The 18,596-nt window shown below is 41.2% G+C and overlaps 1 long non-coding RNA gene across 1 annotated transcript; it reads right to left on the minus strand.

Annotated features, from left to right (window-relative positions):
* Nucleotides 1–421: 421 nt before the first annotated feature.
* LOC109145895 lies at nucleotides 422–15,918 on the minus strand. Its single transcript, XR_002047575.3, has 4 exons — nucleotides 15,807–15,918; nucleotides 12,979–13,083; nucleotides 6,045–6,111; nucleotides 422–3,755 (listed from the first exon to the last, which is right to left on the minus strand). It is a non-coding gene; the product is annotated as an uncharacterized LOC109145895 (long non-coding RNA).
* Nucleotides 15,919–18,596: the final 2,678 nt, after the last annotated feature.

An 18,596-nucleotide genomic window follows, 5' to 3' on the forward strand; every position in this document is an offset into this window, starting at 1 on the left:
GTTCCAAAGGCGTGTGGATGTGGCACTCAGGGACGTGGTTTAGTAGTGCTGGGTTAATGGCTGGACTCGATTGTATTAAAAGTCCTTCACCACCTAGATGATTCTATGATTCTCTGAAACTTACAGTTGTCTCCTCCCTGTTTTCAGGCTGACTTTGCTACACAAGGAACACGGCTGCTGCTCTGCCACTGCCTGCCCTGCCTTCAGTGCAGATTGTTTGCAGTTGGGATCTCTGCTTAAAACCGGTGGGCCTGAAGGGTCATGTTCCCCTCAAGTCTTGCACTGGGACCTCACTCCAATGTATTCTGCAGCTGTGCCAGAGAGTCCCAGGCTCCTGCCTAATTCACTACCCACATGTGCAGGGAGAAAAAAATGAACTACTTCCCCTTGCCAAAAAAATTAAATAAGTCATAGGCATCAATCACTCCCTAACATGCACATTTTTATTCTCAAACAGCTTCATTTAGAATGTTTTAATATAGAACAGCCTGACAGAAACAATGCCTCCTAAATAGCTGTATGGGACTCTTTAGTCAATAGTACATACAGTAAATATTTATTATAACGTAACACAGGTTCTGTTTGTTTCTGCTTGTTTTTGCTTTTTATACTTTGCATTTGATGTGAGTGGGAGACACACCACATATTGTAAATATTTATAAAGTATTCAGATTTGATATTATTTGCTCAGGTACAAATGGCTCCAGTTACTAGACTGTCACAAATGAGAAAACCACAAATACAGAGCAACACTGAATGAAAACACAGTGGAAACACGACATAACCACATCTACGGACTGCAGTAAACATTCCTCACAAGGAGGAACTAAATAAAGGTGCAAATATCTTTTTAAAGAGCTGTTTTGGCAGACATTTTAGAGACATCAGCTTAGTGACAGGGGTTTTGTTCCTCACCTTCTGAGTGTCACTAAAATATCTTAAGTCTGAACTTACATGCAATTAGCTTTTGGCTATTTTGTTTTTAAAGAAAACCTCACCCTGGAGAGTGTAGATAGATGGATGAGGTGGGGCTCTTTTTTTAAGACATTCAGTCTTGCTTTGCAAAATAAACATACCCGTAGATAAGTTGCCTGAGGAGCCTTGAAGTTTTGGGTTTTTTTGTATGACAGATGATCTGGACGGTCACAGACCTGCTGCCATTCCCAATTCAGTTGTGGGGACACTACTAGACACATCCTATAAGTCAACATGTTATGGCTATCTTAGCGACTTAGTCCATCTCTATAAATCTTCTACCATTTCAGCTGAAACCTCCTTAGGTTGGGGATGAATCAAGGACCTGGCACTCAGCTGTCTTGTGCAACAGCAGTTTGGCCATGCCAGGAGGGATCCCTCTCCAATGTCCTTGGAGCCAGCACAGCATTGTTGCCTCCTGGCCCTCCCCAGCTTCCCAGCACTGGGCTCCAAGCACGCTGACTTCAGCAAAGGTGAGGCCCTTGTCCCTCCCCATATGACAGGACACAGCAGGTTCACACGGGCGTTTCACCGCCCTGCTCCGGCTGGGGGGATTCCCACTCTTGGGGTCTTGGTTTCCCAATCCATCACAATTATTTGTGTCTACAGTTTTTATCAACCATGATTCAGAATGATTTTTCTAAGGCTGGTAGGTCTCAGTTATAACCAAGGATCGGAACTGCAGACAAAATTTCTGGCTGGTTTATGTTTTATCCTGAGCTATTTCCCCAGTGCTACTTTGTCTTTTATACTTGCACAATCAATAATTTTCCTCACTGATCATACTTAGTATATAATTTATTTCTGTTGAATAACCCCTCTGGATAAGGCATGATGAAGTAAATACCGGAGACAAACACAGAAAACATCTGGAATATGTTTTTCTCTCCAGCCGATTCATCATTTCAAAATGTACTGTAGGCTGAACTGGTAGCTCAAACAAGACTAGGTATTGATAATATTTTTCTGCCATTTTTATTATTCTTTATTATAATAAAGTTCTGGTTTTTCCCTCACTGGGAGCTCTTCTGTTTTACAGTTTTTCCCATGGTATAGTAGCAGTAATGTATTATTGGCATGGCCTGTAGTTCAAGGTCTTTGACATTTCTTTTTTCAGATGTATCCCTTACAAGGGCCAAAAAAGAAGTTAATAAAAGCATTAAAACCACCTGTGAATGGTCATTTAAATGCCACATTTAAATTAACGATAAGTAATCTACACCTTCAAAAAATCCTGACTGACATGTAGGTTTGCTTTCTCCCCTTCCAAACTATGGACTAAGTACTAAAAATAAAGTGAAATAGCACTCAGGTGCTAAACAGATTATGACTCACAGCTGGAGGCAAAGAAATTGCAACTCTACCCCAATTACACTAATTTAATTGGGTGTTAAAAAAATGCTGGGTTCCCAACAGTAGTAGTCAAGGCAAGGTTGTAGGCATCTAACAGGTAAGGGAGCCATCTCTAATTTTTTGTTTTGTTTTGAATGGTTCTTCCAGTGCTGGTAGAAAGGCATGTCCAGGCAGGAATTTTTTCATGTGAAATTAGAATATAGCAATAATGCTTGTGTGAGCAGCAGAGCAATACCTTCATGTGGGAGGTGAACTCACAGCCGTCTGATGCTGCTACTGCTGTGGGCAGAGGCTCTGTGCTAGAAGAGAAGGGTTCAGGATACCCCCAGTTTATCCCCTCCACCCCCCAGGCCTCTGATGCTGAAACCAACCCCTGGAATGAAGGAAAAGGGCTTTGTGCTAGTCTTTGCCATCTTTGGGCACAGGGACATTGATGCTTTCTTTTCCTGCTCAGAAAATGAGGATGATGACGCTGGACAGGGTCCCAGCACCCAAAGCAGGCATGTACTCATCCCCAGCCCATCCCATAGAGTCTGCAGCGGGTGACGAGCCTTGTCAAAGCCCCAAAGGGGCTGTGAGGACCTTTAAAACCACCCAGCATGGAGGCATTCTGTGGTGGTGTGGGCAGAACCAGCAGCACATAACCCCACTGGCCTGGGAAGCCAGGGGGCAGAGAGCTGAAGGCAGGATGCAACCTCCTGCTGGGTGGAAGAAAAGGGAATTACTTCCTCCCTGGGAATACCCTCCTGAGGCTTTTTCCTTCCCCTTTGGTAAAGATAAAAGAAACACGGTCCACCTCCTGTGCTGAAGAGTTCCCATTCCTCCCCAGCCTTCCTCTCCTTCTCCTTCCACTCAGCCTCCCTAAAGCAAAGAGCCACTGGCAAGAGGAGTCAATAAGTAAATAGGAAAGGCTGTGGAGAGGAGGACTGTGTTTTTGCTGAGCACCTGGAGCGAGGCTGTCAGAGGGATCAGCCAGGAGCCACGATAGCAGCCCACAAGGAGCCACCTCCTGGTCCAGCACCCCTCCTTGCTGAGCACTTCCCCATCACGAGACATCACCTGGGGAGCCCCCACAAGCACCACCTGCCTTGGACTTGAGGGGGGAGTGTGTTTAAGGGATTTCCTCTCAAAATATAATAAGCAAAGGTTGCTCTGGCCATGCACATAATGAGTTTTGCGCCAGGGGAGTGTGTTTCTCTTTGCCTTTGGTTCCCGCAGACTGAGGCTCCTCATCGCCCACAAGAGCTTGGCTGTGCCTGTGCCTTGTAGCTGCAGGGTCCTTTCAAATAGTCTCCTCTCTGTGATCTGCACTTCCAAGGGGAGCCTTCTCTCACCAGTCGAAGTTGCAGCCTTGTGTTGTGACAGTTTCCATTGTGCCAGATGCTTCTCCTTCAGTTTGGGATTGGGCTGCAGTGAAAGGGAACAGCCTGAAACACATTAATTCTTTCAGAATATAAATAGCAACAATCACACTTTCTGTATCGCTCTCTGAGAGGAATAAATGCTTCAGGGCCAAATGTTTTTAAAACTCTGAAAATAAGAATTACTTTAAAATAATAATAACAATAATAATAATTAACAAAACACGAAAAAACCACCTAAAACCTATGATACAGCTAACGCAGAGATTCTGCTTACAAATTGTATAGAAAGTACAGAAGTGTCAGTACAGAAGCAGAATTATGGAAATGAAAGCTCTTGAAGACCTCCGAATCCATCGGTGCCCGACCCGGCGGGAGCGGCGGGGCCGGGCGGCGGCGGCCGGGGCCGGGGGACGGAAGGTGGCAGTGCAGCATAACGAGAGCCGAGCGTGTCTGCCTGCATAAAGCGCCGCGCTCACCATTTGTTTATCATTCCCGAGCTACAGGGCTAGCAAGTTTAACCATAAAAAAAAACACCACCTCTTTGGGTTTGGTTTTTTTTTTTTTTTTTTTTTTTGTTGTCTCTTTGTTGGGTTTTTTTGGTTGTGTGTTTTTTTTGTTTGTTTTTTTTTAAATGCACAGATCAAGCTAAAATTAAGGGGAAAGCAGGCGAATCATTTAAGAAAACAAGAGCGAGAAATACAAATAGAAATCTGGTCTGGTTTATGCACACACACAAAACCTAAACAAACATGAAACCATTCGTTGAGACGAGCAGAAAATCTACGAATTACAGCATATTCTCACAGCCACTCACATATCTCTATGCGCACGATTTTTTCTGAACAACTATCATAAAAAAATAGTTTTAAAAATCGGAGTAAAGATTTCCCATAGGTTACATTTATATTGATATATTCCTTTCAGATTTGTCTTTATTTTCAAACGTTATTCTACATTTTCCCCCAAATACTTTGTTACAGCATCCTTATCTTTTCTTTCACAAATAAGGGACAGTAGACATTCAGGGTAATGAAGAAAAACACTCTTGACTCCGTTTACCTCCCACTGAGAGCCAACTGAATACACGACCCACCAGAAAATAATTATTTTTCATTAGTTTTCAACTTCCTAAAACTGAAATAACTCCAGTGTTCAAAAAAATCCTTACCCTTCACCAAAACCAGAACAAATGAAGTCTGGCTTTTGCTTTGTGTTTGGTTTACAGCATTCAATATTCATAAAAATGGCATTAAAAAAAAATCCTGAAGGACACTAACTTTCTAAACTTGAAAACATATATCTATTTTAAAATTATTTTCTCACATTTTCCATTGTTTGATATATGAGATATCAGGAGAATAATAATTTAGGACCTGATCCCATTAGTCTTTCCTCAGAGAAATACTATTCTTCATCATATTTTTATTTTTTTTCTGGGTCTCAGGTGTTTACCAGGTGGAGTATTTCAGGGACAGGGTAGTTGGGGTCAGAGCCAGCATCCCTTGAGCACTGAGCCCACTGAATTGGAGAGTCCCTGAGTCCAGCTGAGTGTTACAAGGTGGGTTCTTCACTTCCTGCTCAGACAAGGCTCCATCAGAGACACTGTGGTTTCCTCTGCAGCATCTGTGGCCTTGGAAAAGGGGACAGACTCTGACTTGGGACCACTGGGGCCAATGCTGGAGTGAACATTCCCAGCTTCCCTGACCTGCCTCAGGAGCCTCTATACTGAGTCACCCAGGAGCTGGATCCCAGTTTCTAAAAAATACACGGCACAGCTTAGCATTAAAGATACTCTCCAGAACATTTAAAAATAAAAAGGGAAAGTATTAAACATAGCTTTTTAAGGGAAATTATAAGCTTACATAAAAATGCTTCATACAGTGGGGGGGGGGGGGGCAGGGAAGAGGAAGGTCTTGAGTGTGGATGTTTCTCCAAAGCTTAAAATAAGCTGATTCTACTTTAGAAACTGCACCCCTTTTGGCTGAGGATGTTATTTGTTTTAGGTTTTTTTTACACAGTTTTGTGGAAATATACAGGCTGCAGAAGGGAGGAGAAAACATCAAGAAATGTGTGTGCAGTGGAGGGGGAGGAAGGGAAGGCTGACAATAAAATAGATCTCCCGCTAAATGCATATTCTTCTATTTATGTGTTTGATAATGAGACAGAAATGCCCTTGGCACTCGATAAACAACAGCTCCATAACCAGGAGGGAAGGGCAGAATAATGCATAGCTACATTTCAGATCATAAACTATTTCAAGCGCTATTAACATGCCGGCCTGTTAGATTATTGGGGATTTTCATTTTATTTTAAGCTAATGTTTACCATTCTTAAGCAATTTTAATGTCTTACCTAATTGCTGTTTTTGCAGATTTACAGCAGATCATTACTTGCGAAGCTCCTCTCCCACAAGAAGGTCCTGAGAAGAGATAGTTGATTTAACTCTGATACCCATAAGAACATTTTTAGCTTTGTATCAATACAGCAAAATGTTTATATAAATGGTTTTTTATAATATAAGGCTAAATTTATGGTTTATTCACCATTACGAATTGGCAACGCAATTCAGAGCTCCATAACTTTCATAAAAGGAGATAGGAGAAGTTCATATTCATAATAAAAATAGATTTTTTTCCTTTGCTTTTAAAGATACTTTTTGCATTTTCAAGCAGCACTCCCTCACGATAACGAAATGTGTTTGTGTGTAATGCTTGCAGAATCAGATGGTATTACTATCATATGATTTAAAATTAAACAATATAATTACCATTTGGCAACCAATATTTAAAGCTGTAGCAACTATTTCTTCAGACATTATTTAGACTGTATTTAAAAATACAGATGAAAGCTGCATTTTTCCTGTACATTCATTTCAAAACCTTGGAGCTGGAGTGCTTCCTTCTTTCCTTTCTCTTTTTTTTTTTTTTTCCTCAAAACCCACCAAACTATTTCTGTTTAAGAAAATTGGGTTTGTGATGTCTTGAATAACAAGCTTTTCTACAGCTGTTTGAGAATCCTGCTACACTGAGACAGTGAGTGGAGAGATGCAGGAGAATGTGGAATATCTTCGACTGGATTTTATTATTGAGTTTGTTCCTGTGTTCTGATCACTGGATATGGGGATGGGAGCTGGGGATGGCTGGTAACCATTTGGAAAGAGCATTTCTTCAGTCATCTGATTCAGGGTGTTTAACAGTTTCTAAAATTAACACCAACAACGATAAAAAAACCGCTCATTTGTATTACAAGATGCATATAGGCATCTGGTTTCTTTGAAAGTGGCTCATTACCAGAATTTACCACAGCTTTATCTTGGTCCTGTGTTTATTCCAATAATTAACCAAGTCATCATTATCTGTTAGTTACAACCAATTTTTCCAGGATTATGGATATGTTGAATTTTACACATTTATTTTTAGAAGCCCATCACATCTATTGGAAAGAGATAAGTAGAATTCAGAATTTCTCCTTGTAGCTGCAATTCTTTTCTGAAGCTCAGGCTTCAGAAAACAAAGGCATTATATTTCCACGAACCTACTACAGCCAAACTAGGAATCAGAAAGGTATTTCACTTCAAAATATCTGCATGAAATTTGAAAGTGATTTTCCACTGGATATGTAGAAATGCCCATTCTCCTCTTTTCTTGGTAAGTATTGTGTTTATTTAACTCATCAGGTTTTTTTCTCTCTCTCTCTCTGTGATAAAATACCATTTTTCTCATTCATTTCTGAGCAGTTTAATTTTGTTAAAATAAAAGAATACAAATCTTCCACTGTGGTGAGAGGCAGAACTTTTCCTCCCTGTGTTTCTGGAGCCATTTCAATCTATAATGTGTATCAATAAACAGAGCAAAAGCCAGCAGAGAGACGGTCCCCGGCAGCAAAGGCAGCTCTCCGACCCTGCCTCGCTCCCCAGTGCACGCACAAGCTCCAGCCCCAGCACAACTCCCCGAGCTAAAACCACATTTCTTCCAATGCCTGTCTCACATGGTAATTTAGGATAGAAAAACACTTCTAAAAACATCTCATTAAGGGCTGAGAGGAAAACAATTTTTATAAGGGGTACAAAAAAAGACAATAAAAGGGACATTCTTACAATTCTTCTAGATGCTTGAAGACAGAGACATTTTTGTTTTATTTTGTTAAGCTTTTCTCCAATGTTCAGATTTTTCCAGCCCAAGCAAACGATTTTATTTCTATTTTATATTTTTACTGCCTCATTGTGCCTGTAAATGTTGACTTTCAGGGATTTCATAATAATAAAAATATCAGCCAGAGACATCAGCACTGTGGAAATTATGCAAGTAGTGGATTGAAATCTTCTGATGCAGACATTAAAATCAAACAAGTTAAATTATGTCAAGCAATGTCACTTGCATGCTAACTTACCTAATGGGGAAGACTCAGTGCACTCGCACTGTAAAGATCTCAGCTCAAGAACTTCTCTTGCTAACTGCAGTGAGAAATAACCAACCCTGAGCCATTTATATGACCAATTTGTGTTCTCTCTGCTAATAGTCAGCCGCATGTATGCCAAGGTGGCACGAAGCATTGTTATCTCGTAAAACACCGCGGAGCTATCAGCTTTCCAGCGAGTGTGTGAATTAACAGGGCTGCCTTAGCATGAATGCATTTAATTGTGTGAAGAGGGTATTTCCCAGCATTTGCTTAAACCTCCGAAAAACAGCTTTGCTTGTCAATTGTCACTCAAGTTCTTACTGGGAACAAACAGGGAGCAGCAGCACAAGAGAGGAGTGTTGTGGGAAAGGGTCTGGGGGTAGATTCAGCAGTAAAACTCCAGAAAAATGCTGGGAGTGTTTTCTTGTGGTTTAATTTCTCATTCCCCAAAGCTCTCTACTCGTTTTAAGTTGTTGGTCTCAGGCCGGAGGCCAAACAAGCCTTTGAGCCATGGGTGGAAAGAAGGAGTTCCTCCTGGTCACCAACACGACGTTGCAACCTGCCCGGGTTGTGGGGCCAGTGTGCTCTGCTGGGGCAAAAAGAAGTGGACTTTTGTGTCAGTGAACCCCGCTGGGTTCATAGGGTGTCCATGGCACACAGCCCAACAAGGTGGGCACCTACAACCAACTTTGCTCAGGGGACTTTCACAGCTCATACAGCGTTCAGGACCCCTCTCTCCTCACCCCTAGAGCTATCACAAGGACAACACACTGTCCCCTTGTCACCCCAAGCAGGACTTGTCCCTCCACAGCGACACTGCGCTGGTGGGTCAGGACACAGCAAAGCCCACGCCAGAGTGCGTCCTTGCTGCCCCCGATGCAGGTGGTGGCTGCGTGTTGTGCCAGGAAGAGAAACGTGGGCTTCCGCAGCCGCTGCCTCGCGTGCACCAAATGAGAGATGCTTTTCCCCTTTTCATTACATGGGTTTCTTAATAAAAACTGAAAGAGCTTTTTTTTTCAGAAAATGAACCCCAGGGGCCCAATCAGTGAAATACATTAACCTTTCAACTGTCAGGCCCCCTCCCTTGAAATTAAGCAATACCAGCCCTTGAAACGGCTAAATTACCTTCTTATTTTTTAATTGTGTAATGATGGTCCAACAAAAAAAGAGCAACTCAGGACTAGTAAATATTCAATGAAGAAATTTATTGTAGTTCTTATAAAGGGAATACCCACAGCTTTCTTCACATGGACTTAAATCAGGCAGAAACTGGAGCGATAGGCATAAAATGAAATAACGGATGCACTGTTTCTAGTGGGATTTACATCACCATTTGGTCTAATTATTCCTGATATTTCACCCATCATATTAGAAGCTTCTTCAGGGAAAGAAATAACAGTTTGTCTCCTTGAGAACAAAGAACAAAGTGTCTCTTTGCTCTCAAGAAACTCAGCTATCATTATGAAGAGAAAGAATCTGTCCATTATCAAGAAATCCCACTAGAAATCTTGAATATCTTACCAAATAATTCCTGAGCACACTAAAAATACCAGAAAATGAAAGAAGGAGAAACTATGGGACCTTGGAAAATAAATAAATAAAGGAGGCATCATGGATGCTCCACAACCCACTCATTTCTTTCTCACAGAATATTAATCCAATAACCAAACTGTGCCTGGCACGTACAGTTAATCTAAGCAAGACAGCCACCACCCCTTTATATTCCTTGTTCAGCAAGGCACACTTCAGCTCTATCTGTGGTCCTGGATTAAGTGGTGGGAATGTATTTGCATACATTTGCACGGTGAGTAATTCACCATGAGTGATTATGTATGGGACCCACTTCCAGAATGCATGAACTTTTTGAGATTGGATTTCATGAGGACTGGATGGTAAGCTTTAGGAGGAATTAAATACAGACCTAGGACCATGCACAGCATTCAGGGAAGTAATTTCTTAGGACATACGTAAGAGTTCTTTGTTCTGGGTCTTGTATTTAATACTGCAGTATCTAGTAAAAAAGCATTTTAAATGAGCACATGGAGCCATGGGGTTCAGGTGAACTAATTTGACAACTTCCTAAACAGGATCTTGCTGGGTCAACTTGTGAACTGGGAATATCCCCAGGTCTGAGAGAAAGAGCAAGCGTTTCCCAGCATCCTGCCGTGATCCTGCACCTCTATAGGCAGTCACACTTTGAAAAATGAAAGAAAATAAAACCTCAGCATGCAGAGATAAGAGGGCTGAAAATATCAGCTTCGTGAAGAAAATATTTTGCCTTTTTCCTAAAATACAGGAACTTCTCCAAGTCTTTCCAGAGGTCTTTTCCAGTCCCTAAACACAGACAAATGCTGCTCAGTCACTGCCAAAGGGGATATTGAATGTGTTTGACCTTGTACGTAGATGTTGTTTAAATACATTCAGCTTTATTGCTTGTGAAGATCATTGGTCCTTGAAAATAGAGTTCTTAAGTTTAGCAGCAGTGGCACAATTTATACTGGTACACGGTGCTGAACGTCTGGGAAACTCCACCAGTTAATCAGGGGTGAAGTGTGCAACTGCAACTCTCTGGTTCAGCCTGGGGGAGTGGGGTTCTTCCCCAGTAAGGAGTTTCATGGCAACACGCTGTTATGTTATGTTATGTTATGTTATGTTATGTTATGTAGAATTAAATACTCCCTCAGATAGTTTGCACAGTTCTTGTTGAAATCAGTAACAAATCTGCTCCGAACTGTGGGAGAAAATAGCATGGAGTTTGGATGAGGACTTTCTGTGGTTACTGTGGTCCTATAAAGCATCTGTAAAGGATTGAGTATCTCAAGGAACTATCTGCCTTTGCCTTCTATTGAAAGCAATTGCAAGTGGGATGCATGCCCTAAATTGTGATGTTAGTGAAAGATGAGCACAGTCCCAGATTGCAAAATCAGGCCAGAATGATGAAAACATTTGTATATGTGCTACCCTTTTATTTTCTTTGGCATGCTCTGAGTAACCTCTGACCTTTTCTTTCCCTGGGTAAAGCTGCTCTTTGTTTGAATGGAAACAGAATGTGAAAATGATGACAAAGGGATTTTTGAAACAAATACAATAGCAAAAAAACAAAGGCAAATGAACTTTCCCTGAAATCTAGTACCCCATCAAACTCTTATAAGAATATGAAAAGAGCAAGTTTCAGGACTATGAGATAATTTTATACAAGAAAAATGATAGGCTGAGAAATAAAACTGCAATTGCATGGGATGTAAAGGAGCCGTGCCAGTCTGTGGTGGGCACACACAGGCCCTGCCTGTTTTGTTCAGAAGGCAATGGAGCACCCCCAGGCTGAGCTGTGTCTCTGGGAAGTGGTGTCATTGTCACCAAGAAACACTTCTTGGATTGATAAATGTGAATGTAAATTATCAACAGGCAAAAGGAGCTGCTTTATTAAGAAGATTCTGTGCTTTAACCCCAGACAGCAGCTCAGCCCCATGCAACCAACTCACTCCTCTCCAAGTGGGATGGGGGAGAGAAAAGTAAAAGTCAGAAAAATTGTGGGTTGAGATAAAGAAGTTTAATAGAGAAAGCAAAAGCCACATACACAAATGAAGCATAACCAGGAATTTGTTTCCTATTTCCTGTGGTCAGGCATTCAGCCACACTCAGGAAAGCAGGGCTCCATCACACTGAAAGGTTACTTGGGAAGACAAACATCATCACTCCCAGCATCCCCTCTTCCTTCTTCTTCCCCCAGTTTTAACACACTAAGCATGACACTGCATGGTCTGGACTATCCCTGTGGTCAGTTGGGGTCAGCTGTCCTGGCAGTGTCCCCTCCAGCTCCTTGTTCAGCCTCAGGCACATTGGTGGGGGGGGGGGGATGAGGAGCAGAAAAGTCCTTGGCTCTGTGTAGGCACTGCTCAGCTGTAACAACAACATCTCTCTGTTATCTACACTGCTTCCAGGACAAATCCAGGACACAGCCCCCTACCAGGTACTACAAAGAAAATTAACTCCAGCCCAGTTATACCCATTGTTTCCTGGGATGTCTCCCAAGCTCTACCTGCAATACACACATCAAGAAGTATAAAAACAAAATTCCTCCCAATTTAGTTAAGACAGCTTTAGAAGAAGGAGAGTTGTTCACAACTAGTTGGAGGTACAGGACATCATCCTATGGGAAGCAAGAGATTGGTGGCATCTTCCTGTGGGAAATGCACAGAGGAGCACCATCTCCAGTGTTGGGTAAGGAGAAGGCCATGGGATTTCTCCTATGGGGTACACCGCTCTGCTAGCAGTCACAGTTTACCAGCTGTCAAGAAGAAACTCAATACTTGCAGGCATGAAACATCTTACCAGGCCATCAAGGTGATGATTCCTCCCCTTTCCACACAAGGAAATGTAATATCATGATTCTTCAGTTTATAGTTTCTGCTCCAAAGCCAACTTCTCCTGGCTCTGCCTCTACCCTCTATCTCACTCCCCTTGCAGCCTCCCCTCCTCAGTCTATCTCTTTTTAAGGGAGCAGACACAATAACTTTGCTTTCTCATTCCTCTTCTAGAAAGATTCCCTAGCCAAAAAGGGTTTTTGAAAAACACCTGGATCAACAGGACCCTTTTAGCTGACACTCTTCTCTTGAGCAGATGTGTTTAGCCAGACTCATTAAAGTATTAGGAACTCCCTTGCTTGGTGATACAGCTTCTTGCAGGCAAGGCACAGGACATGTTATGGTCCTTATCAGCTGATGGCTGGGGGGCTTCTGCACTTGGTGAATGTGATCAGAGTTCATTGATGTGTGTCCAAATCACCATCAGTTTGAACAGCCCCCATGTTCTGTTTCAAATGCCTTAGGTACTAGATGAGTCTGTCAATAGTTAATGTCCCAAAATCAAGGAGTCAGAATCACCTCACCTCAGTTACTCTGATGTGGTTTTTTCCATGGGATGGGTTGCTGGGTGAGCCTTGTTTCTCTCATATTTAACCATTTAAGAAATTTTACTTTCTTGCTTCCAGGACCTGTTAGAAAAAGAATTAGGGGATGATATTCCACAGATCAATGTGGAGTACTGCCAAACTTCTATCTCCAAATACATGCATTGTTGCTCTCAAAAAGATTTTGTACAGGAAGTGTACAGTGTCTTTTAAACGTGTTTATTGAAAATTGAATTACTGTATGCAACACGTTTACTAAGAAGTTTTATTATGTTGGTGGAGCGAGGTCACATATGCATACCTGTGTCAGCACTGCCTCTCACTTCCTCTGTTCAAAAAGATATTTAAGAGTGAATAAGGAATCTAATTCTATAGTTGTATATTCAACATACACTTAAAAAATCTATCCCAAGTTCCAGATGCTCTGGGAAATTTAAAAAAAACTCTTCAGTGTTCAAGCCCAAAAAAGGTAGAACAAAAATAGCCAGTTGCTTGGACCCAATTACTTTTTGTGAACCACAGATAGTCAGGATTAAAGGCATTAGATGTGGAGGAGTCTTTTTCAAACTAGAGGTGAGTGGCATACTCAGAACGAGCAGTCTGTAGGTCAGCAACAAATTTTACTGCAAAATCACTGATAATCACTAAGTTAGGGCAGGTGTGAACCAACTCTTTAGGAAACAAAAGAGGTAAACATTAATGTAAGTATATTATCTCCAGCCAAGAAAGGGAGGTGCAGTTGTTAGATGCTGACTGACTCCTTTAAGTAACATGCTTCTATTTCTTAGATTTAAAAAGCCAGGAAAGCTTGGTAAAAGCTGAAAAATTTCCTTTAGTAGGAAGTTTGTTGCTTTCTAGACGGGGTGAAGGAATCTGGAATTCAAACCAACAGTGCTAAGAGCTCCCAGTGCTTCAGGAACTAGGGATTTTGTTTTGGCATCCTGAGAACTAGACACAAAGGTTAAAGGTGTTTAATACAGATGCAAAAATGTAGGCTGAATTTCCAGGAAAACTGACTGTACTGGGGAGGTTGATACCTGCAATACACTTTGGAAAGCTGAGCATTTTGGGTAGTTTTCCATCACATATCACAGACAACCATGGGATCTTCCTGTAGATGGGTGAGCTTGTCTAGTCACAGCATGGACTGAAGAGCCACATGAGAAAGTGCCCTTTCCATAGAACCCTGCGATCAGACATTGCCATGCCTGGAAGCAAGGCTGGAGTGATGCTCCAACAGTTGCAGCAGCAGCTCCCCATTGCTGCCCCTCTCATGGTGGTAAAACAGGAAATCATAGTGGAAAACTGAGCCATGTAAGACCTCACATCTCCACAGTTTGTAAAAAAGAAACTGTTGTAACTAAGAAATGACTGTTATTTTTTGGGAATGGCATGCTTAACTAGTGTGGTACCATGAGCTTAAAATACAGCCTTTCTTGAAATACAGAGAGCTGACACAGTGCCATACGCACAGGTACCCTTTCCAGAAGTACCCCTAAAATAAACATTTCTCTTTGGAAGAGGGAAGTCAGAGGACATTCAAATTCAAATACAGCTGTCAACACATAGATGAGTAGAAATTACTGCACAGGTGTTCATGGTTACGCTGCAAGAACATTAAGCCACAAACTTTCCCTTGGATTGCAACCCTATTTTTGGCTACAAGCTACGACTGCTGCTGGCAGAGGGCACGTTGAAATGTGGTGCACCATTGCCCATATTTCAAGGCTTTTCATTTGCCAGTGTCTCAAGCATATTTGAGAGATAATCCTCCTCAAAGGGCTGCAAACTTCGTGGTACCACAGTCCCAACAAGTAACTACTGCTCTTCATATACAGGAGCCACAGGGCCCCCTGCAATCCCCTACAGCTGTATCCAGCCAAGCTGTGACTAATTACCTCATTTTCATAGTTAATACATGTAGGGAGGAAGGAGTAGTGAAGACTTTGAAGGAGAGTTCCTGATGGCTGGACTTTGATTTCTCCACTCAGAACAGAGCAGGGAGCCTGGGAGTGTGTCTACTTCGAAAATAGTTATTTTAGGGGAAAGTGGGTAGGAAGAAGTGTGTTTCCACTGACAGTGCTGTACTACCTGAGGTGCTGGAGGTCCCAGATGGAGGCTACTGGAGCAGAGATTGATCCTTAGCACATATCCCTATGTCCTGTGGGTTTTCTCAGTTTCACGTACTCAACCATCCTTTTCCACTCCTGTGTCGCTGCAGGCAGTGGCAGAGGGACACCCAGCAGATGATGCAAACCTGAATGTAATTTTGGAACACTTGATATCATTTTAGGTGTCTGCAGCTACTTGTGCACCTAAGTGTCATGCAATAAATTCCTAGAAAGGTTCATGGAAGGAGTGATCAATCAAATCCCATCTGAGTTGTCTCTTGGTCTCTCTGTTTCCCTTGTTCCTTTGTTAGGCTTGTTGCATTTGTATACAGACAACTCAGAAACTTTCTTAGGTGACCTTTGAATGTCTGCCTTTTTTCCTTTGTTCCATTTCCTGAGTTTTTCACTTAATGTTCTCTCTGCACTTTTTTCCTTTTCTGTGGATCTTGCACTCTCTGTATCATCACTTAAGAGTTTTTTCTCTGTGCAGGTATTTACTTCAGCAGCCTCTTTTCGTGGTCTCTGTCCTTGCTGTAATCTTGGCCTCACCCTTCAGCCCATTTATTTAAATGCTTCAGTTTCTCTACGGGGCTGTCCTGAGTTTTCTTCCTGTTCAAATTAATTCCATCCTCTTACCTCTTACTGACATGTTCCAAAATAAGCCTTAAATGTCCAATAAAAGTAAAAACCTCTTACCTTAGGTCCTGCTCCAAACGTGATGAAGTCAATGGAAAGACTCCATCAGCTTCCAAAGAGTGGGTCTCATCTGCACAACTTTCTGATTCTCTCTTGTGCTCATGGGCACTGTTGCTATTTATAAACCATGGTTTTCACATTGCAAAATATTTGTGACTCTGCTCTCACAGCCTTGGAGAATTACAAAAAGGAAAAAAAAAGCAATGGAATATTTTAGGATCAAAATTAAATTGGAACTAAAAATAGAACAGGGTTGTTAGCCAAGAATTTAACCTCGGATGCAAGTATTTTTGTCCTTCAAAACAGACTAGGTTTGGAAGGTTTCTGCCATCGGGTCTTTTCTCCTCCACATTTAATGGCATCATGCATTTATTTTTCACATTCTTAACATATTTGGAAGCATCCCAAGTGACTTCTGAAAGGTGTAAGAGATCCGCAAAGGCCAAGCACTCTCAACGTATGCTGAATGAATATCTTCGTGCCCTAAACTGAAAGGACCCAAATCACTAATTGGTTTTGCATCTTTACACTAATGCATTTTGTTCTTTAGTTCAAAATTAACGGAGATGTAAAGAAAATAAAAAATATTCTCATTATTAAAGTTTCCAAAACAGCTTCAGAAACATTTGAGAAAGTCCAAAAAATTTCAGTCTGTGGTGACAAAGTCACTTGACACCTCTTTGCAGCCGAGCAGTTCTGGTTACCCCTTGGAGAGGCTTTGATTCAGATTCAGCATTTTGGTCTCTGCAGAAAGTAGAAGTCCAAAACTGATGAAACACAGAAGTTAAAGAACATGAAGCTCTCCTAAGATAGCCAGAGAAAATTTTAACTGCCCAATAGAGGCAGTGAGTTTTGTCATAGTAGTAGTGAAATATTCTTAATATCAAAAAAAGAAAAAAGAATGTGGCATCTGAGTTACTGCAGAAATTTTACTTGCAAAGCAGAAATCTAAAGAGTCAAAGGAAATGTCATATTCTTGCAGTGTGGCCTTTCTGCCACCATCTATTCCGTTAACTACTTTGTTAGTGACACCTGTATTATTACCTGATAAGAGCTGAATCCTTCAACTTTAATGAAGGCCCTGGAATAAATTCCCATTTGGAGAGAAAAGGTGTTTCAGCATAAGGTATCTTAACCTCCTCAAGCTCTTAGGTAAAGATTCTTCAAGATTAGGATGTGGTACACCTCACAGAGATTTCTGTATTTTGTTCTTCTAAAGTGTAGAACTAAATAACAAAAAAGGGGTTTCTATTTCTTGCCAAAGACCAAATTCATTCTTTTATGACAATCTGAGCACATTTTAGTGTCTGATTCCAGCCGAAGTGGAAGTTGAATCAAGTCTATGTGGTTATATTGATTTTAAGGTCTGATTAACAAGGTACTTCAACCTGGGTTTAATTTTACGTCTGTGAACAGTCACTGGACTGAGCAGGGGAACTCATGGCCACAATCTGATGTGTATTCATGAGCATTTTTAAGGTCCCAGTAAAGGATAAACACCTCAACTTATTTTGAAACGTAGGCTCAGGCACAGTAGGCAGTATTGCTGTTACACTAAATAAGAACATGCCTTCCACTGGTACAGCAGTGAGCAGGTTCACTGAAGTCAAAGATAACAGGTTTATGAGATTTGCACACCTGTCCTGCTGCTATCACAAAGTTACTAAGAGTAGCTGGACAAAAAATGTAAAAAATTATTTCATCCTCCAAAATCTGTTGGCACTGTTCTTATTCCTTAGAGCTTGATTTGGAAGAGAAATGTTAACTGTCCAAAAGCCCTGTTTTGTCATATTTTGTTTCAGAGTTGAAAAGATGACCCGCAGAGGTCCCTTCCAACCTCAACCATTCAGTCCTTCTGTTTTCTTCCTCTTAACACTTCTTTAACTTTTAAAAAAGATTTCTCTGCCAGGTAAACACCAGAAAAAAAATTCAAAGGAAAATGGGAGATGCTAGGGAGACTATAGCCACTACCACAGCAATGATAACATAAAACTGTACTGGTTGGTAGTAAGCAAAAAAAAACCCCATAAGAAAAGTGGCAAAAATCAAATTCCCAGGTGTTTGAAATGTTCTGACTCTCAAGAAACAAAAGCAACATTATTTCTGTTACATTTCACTTGCGACAGTTTTTTGGGGAAAAAGAAATTTAAAATAAAATATTAGAAATATTTAAAGCCTATTTTTAAAAAAATGGTTTTTAAAAGAACCCAGTTTTTGTCAGGAAAATTGTGAAGTATTCTCTGACATATCTAATGTCAGTATCTGTGTTTTCTCTCATTTTTCTAATCAGGATCAGAAACAAAACCAAACAAAACGGAACAAATGTTAAAATCTGTAATCTTTCTGACAACCTCTGACAGCTTGAAAGAGAGATGTAAGAACTCTCCCACTACTGAATACCTCATTTTGGTAAGGGAGCTTAAAACTGGACTTGAGGATCCTCATCTTGTGAACATAGCTCAGCATCATTCCTATAGAATGGTGCCTATAGAAATCACACTCGGGGACCAGCTAATAAAATGTGCAGGCAACTGAGCCAGTAATAGAGAAAGGAAGGAGATTGAAAAAGGGAGTGGAAGAAAAGGGAATATTTTGTTGCATCTCCCTCTCCAGCCCCCTTTGTCTGCTTTGTCCCTCAAGGTTCAGCTACGTGGGCCTCATTGTGTGAACTCGTCTTTGATATCAGTGGGGACATCTACTTAAAAATTGATGCCATGATATGGCCCCAGGTATTTAAATTAACGAGATGTTAAATACTCTGTAGTTTTATCTGTAATTAGATGACATTGA

Source organism: Corvus cornix, chromosome 6, assembly GCF_000738735.6.
Source record: "Corvus cornix cornix isolate S_Up_H32 chromosome 6, ASM73873v5, whole genome shotgun sequence".
NCBI classification, from domain to species: Eukaryota; Metazoa; Chordata; class Aves; order Passeriformes; family Corvidae; genus Corvus; species Corvus cornix.